A 20,343-nucleotide genomic window follows, 5' to 3' on the forward strand; every position below is an offset into this window, starting at 1 on the left:
TTGTGAAACAGAGCACAGGGGGAAATACCCTCATGTAGGGAAGAAGGAAAAAATAAGGCCTGAAGTCAAAGAAAGAGGCTTGCAGAAGGCAACAGGGAAATGGTATCCATCTTGGATAGATGTAACAGTCTGTGTAACACTAACATATTTGAGTAGCAGTACCCTTCTTGCTGGTAAATGTATATGATTATCTTTGCGTGATGAATGAAAAATAGTAGTCACTTAGTCTTTGAGAACAAAGTAGTTGCTGAGAAGTCAGCATCTTCTGCAGCCCCTACCTGCTCTTTAATACTGGTTAGTGGGAAGGGACAGGCAGAGATCTCTGCAGAAGGTTTAGACAATCAGAGAGACAGGGAGAAACTAGTGGTGAGCACTTGAGACATCAGGTGACCTGAAGAATAGATAACTTTGCTGCTGGAGGGAGAAGAAAAGTCTTAGAAAACAGAATCCAAGGAAAAAATCATGAATGTTGGGTAGCGGGAAATGTCTGAGGGGCCAGGGCACAAAAGTAACATCCTTGTGGAGGCATATATGGAAACTATGAACATGTGTTGAGCTTTGTAACAGCCTAGTCAGGAATCACTAAAAAAACCACTAAAAAAAAGAGGTGAGGTGCATCTTACAGAAAAAGTTGTGGTTTGCAGAACTTCAAAATTTCCTGGAGTGCTCCTGCTGTGGGTTATTTTGTTTGACAGGTTTGCTGAGGCAGAGCATCATGGCTGTGTTTTCTTCCTATCCCTTTTTATCTGGTCAGAGGAGAGAAATACCGGACATGAAATAGGCACTCCACTCTGCTCCCGTCCTCTCAATGGCTAGGATCAAGCCATTGATCAAGCCTTCGTATTTCAAAGGAATAATGAAAATCCTCACACTCTTTCCCTTATGCACTGTTTCCCACAGGTGAGTGTTACTGAAGGTGCCCAGAGCAGACACTATCTGACATTATAATAGAAAGCAAGTAGTAGGCAATTCTCTCTGCTAGAGCAACCAGAGCTGAAGAGGTAATATAACCTCCTATAATCAAGGACAAATGATGACTTAGATGTTTCTATCCCAATAAATTGTACAACACATGCTCTGTTATCCTTGGGTCTGATCCTGCATTTCTTGAATATTCTAACATGCAAATAATGTTGAGAGGAGTTTGGGGCATGTGGGGAATGCAGCTAAGGTTCAACATGTAAAAGGTGATAGCAAATTATTGCATGAAGCACAAAGGCCACCTGGACTTGTGTCTACAAAGGTTGCAGTAGCAGTAACCAAATGAGGGTTTGTTGAGTTGCTCTGAGTAGGAAGGATGTTTTTGCTTTGCTAAAAGAAACAGTAGAAATTGTGGAGCTGAATGTTAATGAGACCATTCAAAGCTAAAATATGAGTAGCCTATCTCTGTCAATTAATTTGAATAATATCATACTGAAGTTAAAAAAACCCTCAAATAAACCCCCAAACAAACCAAAGCAAAACACATTGTATCAATTTTTAATTTGTTAACACTATTTGAGTGTTACGTGCTTTCTGCATCTCTCTGAGCCACAAAGAAATAGATGGGGTCGATCCCCCTATTATCTGTACTAGGTTCTCCTCCCTCATTTCAGTGTGATTGCATTGTGTTGAAAATGCTTTGGGCAAATGCCTGCATTCAGATAGTCTTTACTGAAACCTCTAAAGAACGAGAACAATTAGCAGTACAGGGGACCATACTATTTACATTATCTATTGTTCAACTTAAAAATTCTGTTTCTCTTTAACAGGTTTACTCTGCGTGGTTTCATGAAGCACTTTTGGAGGAAAGTCGTGCAGGAGGGGAAAGGTTTCAGGAGCCATGAAGTGAAATTTATCTACTCACTGTGAACCCAGAGCCCGACAATTGATTATGGCAAATGTATCAGCCCAGAGGTAAACACGAAGGAGTTTATTAATGTGGGTGGCATGATTGGCATGAAATAAAAATAGTACTTAGCATTTATAAAGTATTATTATTCTGATTCAATTAAACAATTTTAATATAATGGTTCAAACACACAACATCCTTTTTAAAGGTAGGAAATTGAGGCTTATTGAGGCTTAATGACACACACAGGGTCACACCACAAGTTTGAGGGATAAGCAGCTGAATTAGAAGACCTGAATACCATTATAATGTTCTACATTAGATGACAGTCCACAACAAAGAATGAATGGAAATAAAAAAAGGCAGATGGAGAATGAAAGGAAACATGCATAAGTGTTTGAAATAAATATGTGCAGTGGGCAAGAATGAAACTGGTAATTGAAACCTTTGCTCACTTTTAAAGAGAATTAAATGTATTTGCTTGCAGTGCATTTGGAATAGCAGGCTACTGAAAGGGATGATGGGGCCTGTGAGAGAAAGTGAAAGCATTTACTGAGGATGTTGCTAAAAGCTGTACTTTTGCCTCCATTTTCAGGAAGGTATAAGAGGACAGATGGCAGAAATTTCCCAAGGGAGAAAAGAGAATTACTAGAGAAGATCAGGATCAGACCTGCACAGGTGATCATGAAATCGAAATGCCTGAAAACTCAGTTTCTCAAGGTCGATATAACCCATGCCGAGGTAACCAGCTTCTCTGAATTCTGAGGCAAATGGGACAAAATGAGAAAACTGGGAGGTGCTGGAGGACTGCTAAGAATGTAGAGTCAGTGATGACCTATTGAGAATCAAAGTACATCAGAATATTGTCAGCTGGGTGGTTTCTATTTTATGTGTGTTTCTGCACCACAGTCATCAGTGGAGTATCTGAGCACCTTCAGTAACATCAGCCACGTGGTCTTAGCTCTCTCAGCCTCTCCTCCTGGGAGAACAAGTGTGTCTTGGAGGGCCTTGTTTTGGGAGCATTTTTTTGTTATTATTAGTGTGTGTATTGTAGAATATTTGTTGCAACAGGATGGGCTGAGAAATGTGTCTTGTGCCTGAACTGGAAGGTTGTAGGTTAGGGAGGAGACTGCATTTCACAGTATCAGTTGCTCCTGGACAAGGTCTGGTTGGACTGCAAATTGCTGGAGATTTAGCAAACTAAGGACAGGAATTCCTCCTCCCTCGCCATAGCTGTTGACCTTATCTCCAGCTGATTTGCGCCTTCTTTCTCTCCACTTTAGGGATAAAGACCCTTTTCAGACATGACCATCAGACTCCAGCTGTAGAGAGGAATGCAGTTCTGTTCCAGTCCCAGTCTAACAACCACATTTTGTGGGATGTCTTGTTCTTAATGCCGTGGGAGCTAAATGCCTAAACATCTTTAAAATCTGTGTTGACTTTATTCTAATTTTGTCCATCTAGCAATTGCACAAGTGTACACAGTGTCCCTGTGCTTTTGCATCATTTAGGTAAATACTGTAGTATGAAATAGCCATGGGGAGGGTGCTGGAAAAGCTGAAGAGGAATATAGTAAGACAGCTTAAATACTGTGTCATAGTATTTAGTATGATTAGTCAGCATGATTGCGTGAGAAATACTATGTCTACCAAAGAGAATCTGTTTGGTTTTGACTTCTCTGAGGAAATGCAAAGAATTCCAGTGGATTGACATTGTGATTAGAGTTTAACTTATAGACCTTATGGAACAACTGGATATTATAAATGTAACACAGGGTGATCAAGATTATTCAGTGCTGAGCAGTAGGTTCCTAGTTTTAGGGAGCCTCTTCCAGACCAGCGTCCAGAGTGTTATCAGAACTGATCCTTTCTCTTTCTTCTTAGTGGATGTCACAGAGACTTGCCAAGGGAGGCGTGAGCTCTAGGAGATGCTCAAAAAGTGCTTCATTTCCCATATTGTTGGTAATGACTGTTCCTCTTATGTCAAATCCTTTTGTCTGGTCACAACTGAACCGATGATGGGCTTCACAATCATCTTGCTGGATCCTGGCTGGACTGCTCTGGAAGAATTAATGTCCAAAGTAAGAACAATTTTTGGACAGCTACGAAAAAGCCAGAGAATATTTTGAGCTGGTACTAACAAGTTACTAGTGCTGACCACTGAACTGTGTCAGAGACACATAGGCACTCCTGGATTTCATATAGCCTCACTTCTATCTCTCAGAATTTGTAATTTTCTTTAACAAAGAGCATTTTTTCTGACATTAAGAAACCACTTGGAATATCTGTTGTCCCTTACTCTTATGTTATTACTAAGCCTAACTTATAAATATTGAGGATGTAACATAGAGCATGTTACCCTCATCTAAAAGGTGTGAGTACTGATGTAAAAAGTCACTTGCCCTGCAAGTATGCCTGATGTTGCCCACAATACATATCTCTTTGAGGGAAAGAATAGGTGGAGAAGAGATCATGCATGGCTGATGTTGATTGAAGCTATGTTTGTGCCCAGTACAGCAAAGATATTACTCAGTACTGATCTTCCTTGTGAAAATATTACTATTGTAATAGTACCAACATAGCTATGTGTGTCAATTGTCTCTCATGCAAGCACTAGCTGGGGAAGTTCATTCTGCCCCATCACATATGTAAGTGGTGCCTCTTACCTTCATTGCAAATCATCCTCCTATATTTTGCATGAGTGTCAGCTGTCCTTGTGATCACGCTGCTGACACTTCTAACTTGATCTGTCTGCATTTCATTAAGGTAACTCACCAGGCAGTGCTTCTGGATGAAGCTTTGCCCAAAGGCACTCCCGTGCTCGAGGTTAGGTGGGGACGTTAGGCCCAGCTGTGAGCTGTGTGTGATATATCAGGTTCACAAGCCTAGGAATAGCCCTTGCAAGTTTTGCCATGCACTTGAGAAGCTCAACTCCTTCCTGCCTCTGCGTTGCTCACTGCATTTAGTGGTTTAGTGCTGCCGTTCGCACGGGCCTTCCCCATCCCCTTCCCAGCAATGCTGGGGAGGAGAGTTTGTGCTCACACAGCGTCTTAAGTCCAGATCAGAGGTGTAGCTCGCTTGAGTAGGATGCAGGTGGTGGGAGTGGGAGTGTGCAATCGCTCGCAGTCATGCTGGGTGACAGCTAACCAAGACGGCTTCCTCCTCCCACGCGCAGGGCCGAGCTGAAAAGTGCTGTGAACGCAGTGCCGCTTGGATTGCTTTTCTGTTCTCGCTTGCTGTCAAGATGTGCAGGGGGCTTTCGGTTGGAGCAGGTGGGATGAGGTCACGTCCTCTGTACCATGTCAGAATGGGAGTGACGAGCATCTCCCATCATAGTGCATGAGGAGTCAGCTTCCAGAGAGGTTTGGTGGCACTGGCAGTTCTTGGTGTGTTGTCATCCTCTGAGGAGAAAGTTCCCTTTGTTCAGATGTATTTCTTCCACTGAATACTGACCAAAGTTACATGTAGGTATACACCAGCAGCAAATTTGTCCCTGGGGTTTTCATCCTTCAGTTGTTTAAACCACACTCTTATGAATTATCAATGTGAAGTGGGCTATGAAGAAGAAAATTCTATCTCAGTTCAATGTTAGGTATTCTGTATACTTTAAATCAGCTGTATATAAAATGGTCAAGCTCTTTCTCATCTCATGGCAGGACTTTAGTTTCTCCTTGATTAGATATGGTGTCTGGCTTAATGTGTGCTGAGGCTGGTTGAGTGGACCTGGTTACTGTATTTACTTGTGCAGTAATTGAGATTGATACCCACTGAAATCCCAGCAAGAGTTGAATTAAATTTAATTCTATTGCAGTCAAAGGTGCTGCTTTGTATGGTGCCCAGCACAGTGGTCCCTCACTGAGACTCCTCAGTGCACTGGTAATAAAAATAATAAGTAATAAAGCTACAGTTGATAATAGTTTAGTGAAGGTGTGTTGTTTGAATTGGGGTTTACAAGAACAGATCCTCACCACATCTCTTGCCTACCTTTTCAAGGAAATCTTAAAGACCTTTTTTTTTTTTTGCTTTTAAGTCTGTTCTTTTTATACCTGTGATTCTGTGTACATTGTGTATTATGAACATCAAGTATGCACCTCTTTCCAAGCTGCAAACTTCTACTATGGATAGAATGCCAGTAGGGCTAATAAATAGGAACTAAATTTACATTATTCTTTTTTTTTCTTTTCTTTTTTTTTTTGGGGGGGGGAAGCAATTTACGTGTTATGCTTCTGGATCCTAAAGCAAAAGGAAATGTGCTTGACACTAGAATTGGCTTTGTGGCTCCAGTTTTCTCAGCTCTGCACCACCTGCCTCTAATCAAACTGTCCAATTACAGGAAACAATTGTTTTCTTGCTTTCTGTTAAGTGCAGAAATTCATCCACTAAAGGACTTCTTACCAAATGTTGCTTTTAACAAAACCACTTTCACAATTTGTTTTAAAAAAATGTGCTGATGTTTATGTCCAGGATGCATGTTAAAATTGAAATATGGTCACCAAGATCCACACAAGGTGATTCACAAAATAGTAATATTTATCTTAACTGATTGTAGGGTTTGGAAATCTCTATAGTATTGGGAGCAACTCAGTGGACATTAATAGAGTTTCACTATTGTTGTAGTAAGCTGAGAATCAGGCCCTGACCTATAATTATCACGTACATGAAGAGCACTGATAATACAGAAGGGAAATTGGTCTCCCTAGATATGCTTCCTTAATCTGAGACAATGACTTCAGGCTGTTTCTGAGCTGCAAACCTCCCAGGTGAAGTCTTGCTGGAGTAGAATAAAGTAGAATAAAAAGCAGAGTAAGAGGATCCAGCTTTGGTTAACAATGCTTTCCTTGCGAAACTAGATCTCAAACCAAATTATAGCCTTAACACACTCAGTCAGTCTTACAGAAATACATGAGATCACATGGAGAAAGCAAATATACAGCTTGTCCTCTATAATTTTAACAATGACGTTTACGTGTCTTCACCTAACAACTGCTTTTTGTCTGCAAATAAACAGATTGATAAGGAAAATATTAACAATATCCTCTATAATTTAGAAGCTTATCAATTATACTAAAGGTATTTGATTGCCTCACAAACTTTGTATGAAATAAAAAAGACTAAGAGTGTATGTAATGATCCTAGTTAAGAGGCCTATATAAAAAGAGATTTAAAACACAGTAAAATTTCCTTGAGAAGCATAAGACAGTTATTGGAAACTACTGAGTAGAGGAAACATGAGGAGCTACTATTCACTGTCTCATAACATGAGAAGGTGGGGGGTATTCTATGAAATTGACAGTCGATAAATGCAAAACAGATAAATGAGTAACTCGTAGGCATTAACTAGTAAGCCATCAGCATGTGGAATAAATTTCCATAGGAAATCTATATTAAACTGCAGCACAATTGGCAGCATTGCTACAGCCATGTTGAGAGGGGTGATGTACTAAAAACTACTTTTTGTTTCCAAAATGTGTTTAATATGTGTCTGCGTACTCACATACAACTTGCAGTTATGCTAACTGGATCAATAGACTGTGATTTCCTCTGTTAGTTGAATCAATGAGGAGGTGTTTGGTATACACTAGAAAAAGCTTTGGAAATCAGATAGAATGCACTATATGGGAATTTCTCTTTGTCCTCATAACTGTACTTGTCTATGCCTTTTTTTTTTTTCTCCCACATTTTCCAATTTTTCTGCCTTTTAAATCAAGATCAAGAAGGGAACAATGCTGGAGATTTCTATGTTGGCTGGCTTGTACTGTTTAGCAACTTTTTGTTTGTGTGCTGAAGTGGGGGTTGGGGAATATATCACTTTATTCCTGTTATTTCCAAGATTGCTTTAGTCACACTTGAGCGGTTAATCTTGCTGCATTTATATGGATAGTGCAGTGGTATATAAGATAAGAATAAAAATTCAGTAACTATAGAACAAATCTCCATTGCTTTTTAAAGAGAATAAAAGAGAAGAGTAACCTAACACAAAGCAAATGTTGCCTGCAGTGCAGTAAAACCCAGACAAAATCTGAAATGCTCCATAAAAAGGGAGCCAGCATGTTTACCAACTGTTATTACTATGGCATGGGTGCTTGTTTCGTTTTATTGTGTAACCTGTTATTTATTACAGTGCCCATCAACATAGTGACATCCATTCTTCATATGATGGGTGCAAATATATTTTATATATGTTAGCCAAACAGCGTGAACAAATACAGCCTGACTTCTCTGGAGCTCTTAGCTCCAGAGACCTGAGAAGCCAAGCTAACACCCTGAATGACAAGTGCTCATGTCTAGTGGAAAGTAGGTACGAAGAGATGCAATTCCCAGCACTCTTAACATTGCAGTTTGTGCCTATGTCTGTTTCTAGAAGGACATACAAGGTTTGGTCCTAAACCTTGTGTGATGCAGAGAAGAGGATTTGGAGAGCAAAGGAGGTTTAGAGCAGTGGAGAGTGTTACCTAAAGGCTCTTCATATGGGTGAAAAGGAACATAGGTGTGTATATGTTCCATATATATAGATAGGTCTGTATGGAGTTTTTAGAGGTATAAGAAGCTGGAGTGGTGGATATGAAGGTACTGGGGTAAGAGTAAGGTTAGTGGGTTGCAATGCAAGGCTGAGGGGTATTGGTATAGAAGACGTCCTGGCATAGACACTGGAAATGCTGGGAATTGGCAGAAAAAAAGTATCGTACAGGGATAATTCCATCATTATAATTTTTGTCTCTTGTTATAAATTGACCCTGTTTTCCCTACTGAAACAGGGAAAGGTTGTCCTCTGATTTCCAAGTTTCCTTTCATATATTCCACTTGAATGGTCATCCACTGTTGGTGTCTTGCTTTCCAGTTTGAAACATGGTCATCCTGCCAGGTGTGTGTGTATGCACATCTGCATGCGCAGAGGGTTACTGCCAACCTAGCCCTGCCTCCTGTGACCTGATGATCTCTGTGTGGTTGAATGCATGGTTAGGATCAGGGAATGAAAAAGAAATTTTATGCTTAAAGAAAGAAAGAAGGATAAAAGCAGAATTTCAAAGCATCGGGGATTCTGCAGGTCCCATAGTGACACCTCCCACCTGGAAACATGTGCTGCAAATCCTGCGTGCCCGATGGCGGTGCAGCCTTTCCCTGCTGCATGGTGGGCAGTGGGCAGTAGGCAACTGAGAGCTGAGACAGAGAGCAGCGAAAGCCTCAGCCTGCTGTGAGGACTCCTCAAGGGGGAAGGAAGTCTCTGCACATCAGAAATAGCTTTTCTCTATTTCCAGTTGTTTCAGGTACTGGTACATAAACCTTCCAGTGTGCTACACTGGAAGAATCTAAATTACACAGGTCAACCTATGTGGGAGGAATATACTCATTATTATAGTTTCACACTCTTCATCTCATTCTGGGATTATCCCTGGGCAATGAAATTTTTGCACAGAAGAAAGAGGCACGCATGAATGGCCCAGATACCATCTTTGCTTCCTGCCCTTCACGCCCCATCTTACTGCATTTTTCCCACATTTGTCACTATCCAGAAACGTGTTTTGGTGTGGGGCTTGCAACTCATTTAGTCCTACAGGAATAAAAGCCCTGAGTTTAAATATGCATGTCTAACTTTCCCTTTCAGAAAAAAATGGTGAAAAAAAAGACTTTTTTGTGTCACATTACTTAGTTATGTAGGAATGGCCAGTATCCTGCAAGAACTGACCAAGGGTCTAGCAAGTCCAGCAGCCAGCAGGTGCCCCCAGATGGCTTCAGAAGAAGGTGCAAGAAACATGACCTTCGATGCCATGCAGAACATGGGCTGAAGTATCACCATGTTAGCAAAGATTGGCCATGTGATTTTAATCAGGTAATCGCCACGCTACCACTGCCAATGACACAACCTTGGAAGAGGCTGTCGTAGAAACCAGTGACCCTCCTTTTGATCTAAAAGCAAGAGCTATTGGTCAGCCATCCCTGTGGCAATTCCCTTGTGGGTCAGAACGGTATTTGGTTTTGTATTTAACTGTATTGGTCAAAACTGTAATGAGCAAATTTAGCCTTTTTATTCTGGTCACAGTGCAAGTAGTTTCTAGAAAGACATAGCCTGCAAGATTATGATACTGGTCACGTGGCTTTTTGAGTGGGTAGCTGAAACAGTTTAAGTAACCAAAAATAATAGTAGGGAACATACGATAGCTTTTTGTTATGATTTTTATTTCATAGGACAGTCTTTAGCTAGTTATTCATGCTGAAATTCATTACTTTCAGGACTCACAAATATATTTTACGACTATCTAACAGCTTGTCTGCATATTGGAACACAACCTCACAAATAGCAGCACAGAAGCATTCGCAAAATTAATTTAATTAGTATTCTACCAGCTCTGGAGCTTAACTACTGTGAATAGGTGTTGCACAGGCAGTATAGTTTAATGGTTCCTGGGGTTATTTTAACTCAGGACCTAGTTTTTCAGCCTCTATGCTTGTGGAAAGAGGGTCACAAAATCTTTCAGTCTGCCCAGCTGTAAAATGGTATGCATATATTTAGGTAGCTTAACTAAAATTGGTAGCATGCATTGAAATATTTGGATGAAAGCTGCTTTACAGTGTAAGCACAAAGTATTATTATTAGAAACATTATTACATTATCAGCAGTGTGGCTTACAATGAAAAACCATGAGCTTCTGGCTTTAGGAGCAGGGATTTTTTTTTGTTTTAACATAAGTATTCAAGAAATCTAAAATAGACAAAATAAGGACATAGATGTAAAACAAATAACAGTGATGTTAACTTTATTAAAAAGCTTCTTTGTGGTATCAGGCAGGAAGTGAAACTGCTTTCAAACTGCAAATATGTCTCAATCATTTCATGCACCAGCAATCTTTGTAATAGGTTTTCTGTTGGTTTTTGCAAAATGTTCAGATGAGCAGATAAAAGTTCAGACACAAGGGGAAAGGCAGTCATTTTTCTTGGATTTCACTAGCTGTATATTTCATTCCGTGATTCAAAGTGACCTTAGAGTCCGTCTCCAAGAACAGATGTGCACACTGAAAGTTTGAGCCCTAACTATTTTTATAGGGTCATTCCTTTTTATAAACCAGCAGTGCTATATGCTAGCAGCCAGCTAACCGGCTTTGGGTGTTGACTCATGCTTGGTGACAGAGTTCAGTCAGAGATAGCTGAAGTAGAAACAGCTCCCAGCTATCTTCCCTACCCTCTGCTGGGGATGCTGCCTTGCCACAGGGCCAGCTGAACGTGAATGTGTGCCTGCACCCTGGCCAGGGGAGCTTATTGCCTGCTGTACTCATGAGAGCTCCTGCTGATTTCAGGCTGTAAACCCTGCTGACTCAAGAGGGGATACTTGCTCTGCTAAACTGTCCCTGGGCTGGTAGCTTCCAACAGAGGGACAGAGGTGACAGCTGGCAACAGTAAATGCTTCATCCATCCCAGTTAAATCTGCCAGCGAATGTGAATCAACACTTTTAGGTTTTGTGCTACTTGGAACTACTTTTCTGCTCTAAGTATCATGTTATGTTGATCCCAGAGGGTCAAGTACAAAAGTCTTGAGCACTTAGAGATACTAAATGCCCTTACTTGGTGAATTAATGGGGCTTGAGAGCACTTGGCAATGGGACTGCTCAAAAAAACTTCCATTAAAACTGTTGTTTGACAGAAAAATAGTTTTTTCATTAAAAACAGAAAGCTAGAAAACTGAAACTTCAGCTAGCATATTCACTGCTGCACCTGGGTCAGACTCGGAAAGCTCAAGAACTGTGTTAATTAGATATCTCTTGACTCAGTAATTCTTGCTAAAAATGCTGCATGTGGGGCATCTAGAGGAGCAGCAGGTGTTGTGGTAGATTTTACTTGTCTAATCTTGTAGTTTCTAGACACCACCACCCCAGTCTCTGCATTTATTCAACCAACAAAGGTTTATTCTTGCTGTACAAAAATGGAAATAAAAAGGTAGAAAAAGCACATGCAATTCAAAATTTCCAAGGTAATTCCATTTCACAGTGTTCAAAAGTGATCTAGTTTGAACATTTATTGGGTTACATTTCAGTCACATGTTTGTCTAAATTTTGACAAACTGAGCTCTTGGTAGATTGAGAGAAAATTAAGTTTTTTAAAACCTTTGCAGACCTTTTCTGAGGATGAAAACATGTTAATTTTTGTAAGAAGATATATGTTAACAATGTTTACCAGATCTAGACACTGGCCTGGGATTCGGGAGACCTGGATTCAATTCTCTGTTCATTGTATGATTTCAACATATCACTTAGTTTTCCGGTGCCTCACCTCAGCATCTGTAAAACAGGGGTGTTGTGTTTACCTCGCAGAGGTGTTGAGGAGATTGGTACATTGAAGAGTTTGATGTGCTCTACCATGGTTGTATAGGACAGTGAAAAGTCTGAAGGCTGTACATTTGTTGTTCTCTGGATTACTATTCTTGACATTTTGCTTTGCCAAACAGAGAGAATTCACAAAGTTCTCTAAAATCATAGCAATCTGCTGTTCCTGCTCTGTTTGCATGCTCCAAAGCCTGTAAAGTTTTGTTGGAATCTTTGCAGTGAATTCCTATACTTTGTGTTGGACTTTAATGACCTCAGGACCGTATGGACCAATGTATTTATTGTTGTGTGCTGAACGTCCTCACATTTCAGAGGCTGATTTCAAGACTGCTAAGAGCTTGTCAAAATCTAAGTTTCATTAGATACTATGCACTTGTTTGATATCCACAAATTTCACAAGCATGACGCTGACAGGAAGGAAAGGGTTTAGTACCTAAAAAGGATTGGTCCATTTGCTCCATATGCTCCTCAAACTTTTAGATAGCTAACGATAGTAAGGTAAAGCCTACCCATATCATGCTGTGTTACAGGAGGGCAAACAGAACCCTCAGTATCACAGGTGATATCATTCATAGGACAAGACAACTAAAAGGAGGGGATGGAGCCTCTCCGAGCCTTGCAGGGAGTCGGTGGCTGCAGGCTGTGCTCTGGATATTCCAGGAACCTTGATTCATTATCTGTTTGCACAGCATTTGTGAATGCTGTAGAAATGTTTATAAACAAATGTCAGATAACAGAAGAAGTACTTGATGAGCTCTCTAGTCACACAGACTGCAGATCAAGAGGCACTGATGATGATGAGAACCTGAATGATTCCTAACACAATTTAGAGAAAATGGAAGGGCATGGTGTGTTTTGCACCTTAATAAGCCAACTGCTCCAAATGGTGAAGCAGGTTGGAAGTTTTAAGATCATAGGATCATTCAGGTTAGAAGGGACTTTAGAAGGTCTCTTGTCAAACCTTCTACTCAAAGTGGGGTCAGCTAAAAGGTCAGACCAGGTTGCTCAGGGCTTTGTCCAGTCAGGTAGTGAAAACCCCCAAGAATGGAGATTGCACAACCTCTTTGGGCAACCTGTTCCCATGCTTGATTTCTACTGCTTTCATTGCAAAAAAATCTTTTTCCTCAGATCCAGTCTGAACTCCTCTTTCTTACAACTTATGCTTCTTGTCTCTCATCCTCCCATTATGTATCACTGTGAAGAACCTGCCTCCACCTCTTTGATAGCCTCCTCATAAGCACTGGGGGCTGCTGTTAGTCCCCCCGAAGCCATCTCTTCTCCAGGCTGAACAAGCCCACCTCCCTCAGCCTCTTCTCATTGGGCAAGTGCTCCAGCCCTGGTGGCCTTCTGCTGAACTCACTGTGGTTTGTTGATATGCTGCTTCTCTGTCATGCAGATTTACAGGAAGAAACCCAATTCCTTCAAAATCAAAAATTTCCATGGGAAATTTCAGTTTTACCTGTAGAAAACTGTTTGCAGTTCAAATGTGGTCCATGCAGTCAGCCGATGGGCTGCAGGGCTTCTGGCCTCACTGGCTCTGCAGCGTTGCAGCCGTGGTTGGGGCAGATTGTCAGCTGGTGTTGCCAAGGGTCTCACTCAGTTCCAGGACTGCTGAAACATTACTCTGGAGTTTCCAAAATGAGGTACTGTGTAATTTCAGGGAGGAGGATTTCCAAAACTGCAACATTTTCTTCTCTGAATTGACTTCTCCAGTTCCCCTTTTTCCTTCCTCCCCCACCCCCCCACCCCCCCACCCGAGTAATTTCCTTCAGAACTGACTTTGCGTAAGGCACAGGCTGACCCTAAAAATCCTTTTATTTTAATTTACCTAGAAGATTGTGAGAAATGGGCAGGAGACCCTGTCATTAGTAAGGTGTTTGTTTAACAGAACAAAACTATTTCCCTCTTACTGTAGACTTCAGATTCTGAACAATTATTAACTTGTAGCCTTCCCTCTTCCTTCCTTCCTTTTCTCTTTATAGTTGGACCTAAGGTTTTGCATTTCTCTCTTATCTGCTGCTTTCAACATGTTAATAGTGAATTTTTGTGGGATTGCAGAGGCAGAAAGCAGAGGATGTTCCAGAGGGGATGTTAAAGTAACGGTAATATAATTAATTATTGTTTTTTATTAATAATTGTTCCATTATAGATATAATCCTGATTTTTCCCATGCAGGCAAACTCACAGTGTCCTAGGCAAGCTTGAGAAGGGGCTGTGTTGCTAGTCCTGGTGCATCATCTAAATTGGCCTCCTTTCCTTCTCTTACCCTCCCTGTTCTATCACCAGGCCAACAGCCATGTGCACTTGGGAGTGACCCTGAGGTAGGTGACATCATCAGAAAAGCCATACATTTCTGGCTGCTGTGGCTTTGTATTAAGAAAATGAGGCAAAAGGCCAATAAATTTCATTCATCCACAGAAGGCGCCTCACAGCGTGACGTTGAGCCAGTGTACTTCTGTGCCACGGGAGGTTGTAAATGTGAATGCCGTGCTGGATTGAAAAGGGCCTAGAAAATGTTATGAACAGTTGTAACATTTGAAGTAATAAGACAGGCTTAATTAAATCTCATATTTCAGGACATTGGCTAGTCTCTGTAGGGATCAGGAAGGATTTTCCTTTATCCATATACAGCATTTCATAATTGGCCAGGTGCATTATGGAGTTATTGTCTTTCTCTAAATCTGAGGTAGCGATTAAATACTTCTTCTAGGAGTGGGATGCTGGACATGAGCGGTTGGCCTGATGTGGCATGGCAGATTTGGTCTTCCTCTAGATTGTCAATTGCTTTCCCTTGTGATTTTTATTGAGATTCTTGCAATATTTGATGTTTTTCTAGCTCCTGGATGAAGGTAATGACATTGAGCATCTCGGCTCTCACCAGGATACTAATTTTTTAGCCCTCCTATCAATACAGTAAGGTTTGGAAACGTGACTAAAACCTCTGAAACAGAAAAAAAACCCAGGCCATATTTTACTGCATTGTATATTGCATTAGTTGCTAATACTATCTTTGCATGTCTGGACTCAGAGTAACTACGTAATCCATAACCTCATCTTGTAATGAAAATGAATGAATCAAGTGGGATAATGCTCCTGACCTTTGAAGTGCTCTGAGAGATGGATAAGAAGGTGTTTTTTATGCCTGCATGTTCTTCATGGCTGCACTAGTTGTGACTGCAAAACTATTTCTACCCAAACATTCATTGTTCATGTAGCTGGAAGCCTGGAAAGCTTTAGTGTTTTGGGATGGTTGAGAGGAGAATCTAAGCCCAAAGCTAGACGTTTGCGTATGTCTGCTTAACTCCTACCTGGTATGTGACCCAGCTTCCTGGAGACTTAGGTTGCTGCATAGATCTCCCACATTCTTGAGATCCTAACGCGGCCATGCAAAGGGGACAGGCATCTGAAACAGTGGCTCCCTCGATGCAGGGCAGATGTGAGGTGTTGGGTCTTGGCCAGGATGTGCCTGCAGATGTATTCTGTTATCCTGGTGGGAAATGCCGGGGGCACCAGCTGAGACCTTATCTACCACTGAGTATAAAACACTTCTAGCAGACACACAATGCGTTTCTGACTGCTGTGTACAGATACACACACTTTTAGAGTTTTGTATGGGGGGCAGCCACCAGTTATATCCATCAGCCAGCCGCTCGCGGTACCGCAGAATGGGAAAGGTCATTTTACTGGGGCAGAAGAGTGTGGAAGAGGGTCAGAGGAAACTTGACCAGCCTGTTGTATCTTGCCTGGTTGAATGAGGCACATTATAAGCAATCCAATTCCTGTGCTGTATTTCTACAGAAAGGCCAAGATTGCTTTAATTAGAATAAATTTTGTTAAAAGACCTCTTTCTAAAATCCTTTGTAAAGGAGCATTTGCAAATCATTAAGATTGCTACTAATTGTCACTGATCATTGTTCACAATGAACTAGGAGCAAAAATCTGTATGGTACTGGCCATTTCTTAAATAAGGAAGGGCCAGTCCCCACCCTGAAGAGCTTACAGTTATTGCCCAGTATTGGGTGATGCAGGGAATATGAAAATGATCCCCAATTAGTTTAGTGTGGAAGCTTCTGATAATGTTTTAATAATATGGATTTTATGCAAAAATTTAGCTTTCTTCTCAATAATTAATGCTTGTGAAAGGTTTAATATGTATTTATTGAGTATGTTGCGATACTGGCACATGAGCAGAATAATAAGGGGTTGTGTATGCATGAAAGGGTTTTCACCTGCAGGTTGACTTTTAATTCTTTTTTTTAATGCTGAACAACAAGGTTTATTCTAAATTAGAATAACAAGATGGTTTATTCCTCCAGAGTGATGGTGGTAAAATATTTAATTTGTGTTGCATTAATTTCCTCTTAACTGTTTGCGAGACAATGACACAGTGAAATGTTTAGGTTGCGTGCGGAAGTCAAAACTACTTGCTTAGTATGTGCAGATCTTTGTAAAGTAAATTTGCAGCCTATTAAAAAGTTCTTTGCAGAATTTGCAGATTGTCTGGTGCACATATGCATCTGTCTATTAGTCAAATTATTTGCTTTTAAGTGAAAGTAAGTGAAGAAAAAATACTAATGACACCCAGAGCCAGTGCAAAATGGTTTCAGTTTCTTGAACAGGGCACCTAGTTGTGAATCATCATATTTTCACTGTCAGAAAAGCCTGAGTGGTTTTTCCTCAGGGTAACAAAGGTACATGTCAACTGTCTGAATACGAAAGCTCAGTGGAGGCAACACACGTTAGTTTTACCATGAGGTAAACTCCCTCAGGTCAACCCCAGGCAGGGGTACAACACTCATCTTGGCAAGTCACCTCATGGTAAAACTTATAGTGCCTTATCCTCACTATTTTTTTACCTCAGGGTAGCTGACGTGCACGTTAGCTACCCTGAGGTAAAAATGCCGCCTCTTTATCAGCAAGCACCAGCCCTGAGATGCGTACGTGCAGGCCAACACTGTGCTCCCTGGCCATCCCCAGGTGTGACAGTCAGCCTGTACCTTTGTCCACCCTGGCTCTTTGTGCTTCTCCAGCGCTCTTCGTGACAGAGTAAGACCAACATCCCTCGTGAATTCATTTCAACCCACTTCTTTCACCAAACGTGGCTCTTAAAAAGTTCTCAGGCTGTCAGAGGGGCCCTTTTAACTGGTTTCGGAAAGATGTAATATTATTGGAAATCACCATGTGCTGTGTTTTCTGCAGCCCTGAACGTGCTGTAGGCACTGAGAGCTCCTTGCATCATGCTTTTCCTCTTGTGGGCTCTCTCCAGGCTCCTCTGCCATCTACTGCTTCTTCAGGCATTCCTGCTGGCTGCAGTTTTGTCCTCCTATGCTTGGAGTATCCCGATTTCCATTTCTACCGGGAAATAGGGGCTTTCTTATCTCTCTTCTCCCTCTCATTTACTGGAGGTCCCTTATTTGTTCCTGTGCTAGGAGCTGGGAATACGCTTTTCCTTCCCACCAGTCTTATCTCTCAGACAGAGCAAAAAGGAGAAGTAAATTATTCAGTTGCCCACATTTTAGCTGTAATGGGGTGAGAAGCAGATGGTTAATAGCAACTGTTATTTTTCTTTTCAGTATATAAGCCATTGCAGGGGGAAATAAAGGTATTGGTTTGGCTGGGGGGAGGCGATGGATTACACGCATCCTGCACTTTTCTCTTTGGGTGAACGGGTTGTCATCAAAATCATATGGTCTGTGCTTTGATTTGTAGAACTTCTCCTGGACATTGGGCTTGCCTGTAGATGACATTCAAAAGTTCCCATATTACAGGCAGACAGATGAATGCCCTCGAGCTGAAAGTAAGACCTTGCTTGACTCAGAAAACTAATGTCATTTTCCTGGTGGTGTTATTGAAGGTAGTGTTATACTCCTGTGTATCTGAACATGACAGCAGTTACAGCATGGGTAAGTGCTTATAATCAGCTGTGATAGTGTTTATTTTAGAAGTCGAGTGAATCACTAGAAACCTGCTTGCTGAATGATTTTATCGGGGAAAACTGTTGCCTTACAGCTATGTAAAATTACAGACAACCAGAAAATGATGTGGTACCAAGGCATCACAACACCTTAGATACATTCTATGTTCTAGGTATGGAGAATGTCTCAATTCAGCAGGTTTTATTTGAGAGTGCTGTTTGCTTGTCAGCTACTCTTTTTCACTTCTGTCCTAATTTTCCTTCCCCTGATGAGAAACTGTGTTTTGCCATCTCCTCTTCCCCTACAGCTCAGAATGTCTAGTATTCCAGTGTACCTCTGCCACCACTCTACATTCCCATTATTGAGTTATTCTTCAATATTGATCATTGTCTTCTTCTATCACAAAGCTTTAGCAGCAAAGGGCCAGAGTATTCTGATCACGTCTGTTTGACTCCCTAGATGTGACTCTAAGCTCTGCTGAACCTGCCCAAGATCAAACTCTTGGATTTGTTTGTGAGTTCAGACTTCTTATCCCAGGTCCTGTGAGTGATCTCTTCATGTGGGTGGCCTGTGTGCTAAAAGGTTGGGCCTTGCATTTTTCTAGCCAAGTCACGTGTGGGCCTCTGGAATCTCAGAAATTTTCCACTTGATAGAAGGGGACTTCAGAAGTACTGCTATAAGTACTTAGAAATATAGGCTGAGAAAATGTTTCAGTGTGCTGATACCCTACTCTCCTGCCTACTTTTGGAAAACGCTGATATATTTCTTTGAAACTGCAGTTTGGCATACTAGTAGGTGTAGGCTGGTTTTGACCAGGGTTTACTCATCTGTCAGCAGAAATGGCACAAGGTCTTGGAAAGCTGCAAGATGCAACTTTAAACTTGCATCAGTTACATCGGTATGCTTTGTCTTCGGTGAATTTTGAATTGGCCCTTATGTCATGATGAGAGCTTCCTGAGCTTCAGGATGCTGTGAAGGGAACTCTGCCCCTTAGAAATCAGTGTGTTAAAAGTTCAGCAGATGTATTGAATGAATAACTTCTGGATTCCTGAGTTTAAGATGCAAGTCACTGTTTTTGACATAAGCACAGGCTTATATTATTAGAGAATGGCCTCAGCAGAGGCAAAATACCATTTATAGGTGAGAGAAATGGCCAGCTTCCTTTGCCTTTAAGGAGAACATTTTCATTTTTTTCACAAATAGTTATGAGTTTACAGTTCTTGAACACAAACGACTTACGTGAAGGCTTCTGTAAGCAATATGATAGGTCATTAAAGGTCCACAGAGGAGGCAGTAAGTGGTGACAAGTACCTGCAGGTGAAAGCCAAGTAGATAAATATGAGGTACTTTGGCACCTGTTTTCTTATCTAACCTTTTAAGATTGTCATTAACAGTTTCCTGTTTATCCTTCAGTTGAAATCTCTGCTCACCTTGAAGAAGCCGATTGTTCGGTGGGAAGACTCATTAGGAACTGCATCTCGCCCCATCTCCGCAATTGGGCAGTCAGCCCTGAGGTTTTATTCCCAGTTCTGGATTGAATGGCTGCTTTACATAACAAAATGTTGCTGAAGCCTGGTATCTTTGGCCATGAGAACTTACTTGCTTTAAAGCGAAAGTTTGTGTGGTTTTCATTTTTTTTTAAAATGTTTTTTTCTTCTGTTTCTTTTTTTGGGCCCATTTTAAGATTAAAACCAAGAGGTATCTCAGGGGGTTTATGGTTAGCTCACGCTATACAAAATTACACACAGTAGGAAATCTGGGGACTTCTCTCTCTTGCTTCAGTAACTCTAGCAGCTTGCCCAGCAATCCTACAGTGACATGTTGTAAGGGTCATGGGTTTGGAGCAGAGCCAGCAGTGGTGTTAGCAAGCAGAATTCCTTATGACTCCATCATATTTTTTCTTTTTTTTTCCTTCTTTTTTTTTTTTTCACTATTGGCCTAGCGCAGGCAGCAAAAGTAACGTGTCTGAACTCATTTCCTTGTCTGTTCTGTTGGTTACCCACTATCTTCTCCCCCAGTTCAGGGAAAGTGGGGAAGAAAGGTTTGCCTGTGCCCAGCAGCACTGCAGGTGTCTGTCCCTCTGAAAGAGTCCCAGCGGTGTAGGCGTGCTGGAAAGAAAAATCCCCAGTGACTTCACCCAGCTTGGCTTGTGGTGGTTACTCGCAATGAGGTCATTTTTTTTTTTTTGTAGCTCTGCATGTTTAATGCTACATCTGGGTTTTTGCATATGAGTGAAACTGCAGCTCTGGGACTGATTCAGGGAGTTTTCTCTGCAGAGTAGTTTT

General features: G+C 41.2%; 1 long non-coding RNA gene across 1 annotated transcript in view; it reads left to right on the forward strand.

Annotated features, from left to right (window-relative positions):
* Window positions 1-1,757: 1,757 nt before the first annotated feature.
* The window catches only part of LOC143158969 (uncharacterized), a 46,794-nt gene continuing 28,208 nt past the window's right edge, over window positions 1,758-20,343 (forward strand). Inside the window, exons 1-2 of the long non-coding RNA XR_012995081.1 lie at window positions 1,758-1,896; window positions 2,427-2,509. This is a non-coding gene — a long non-coding RNA (uncharacterized LOC143158969). The remainder of the gene's footprint in view (window positions 1,897-2,426; window positions 2,510-20,343) is intronic.

This window comes from Aptenodytes patagonicus, chromosome 3 (genome assembly GCF_965638725.1).
Source record: "Aptenodytes patagonicus chromosome 3, bAptPat1.pri.cur, whole genome shotgun sequence".
Lineage (NCBI taxonomy): Eukaryota > Metazoa > Chordata > Aves > Sphenisciformes > Spheniscidae > Aptenodytes > Aptenodytes patagonicus.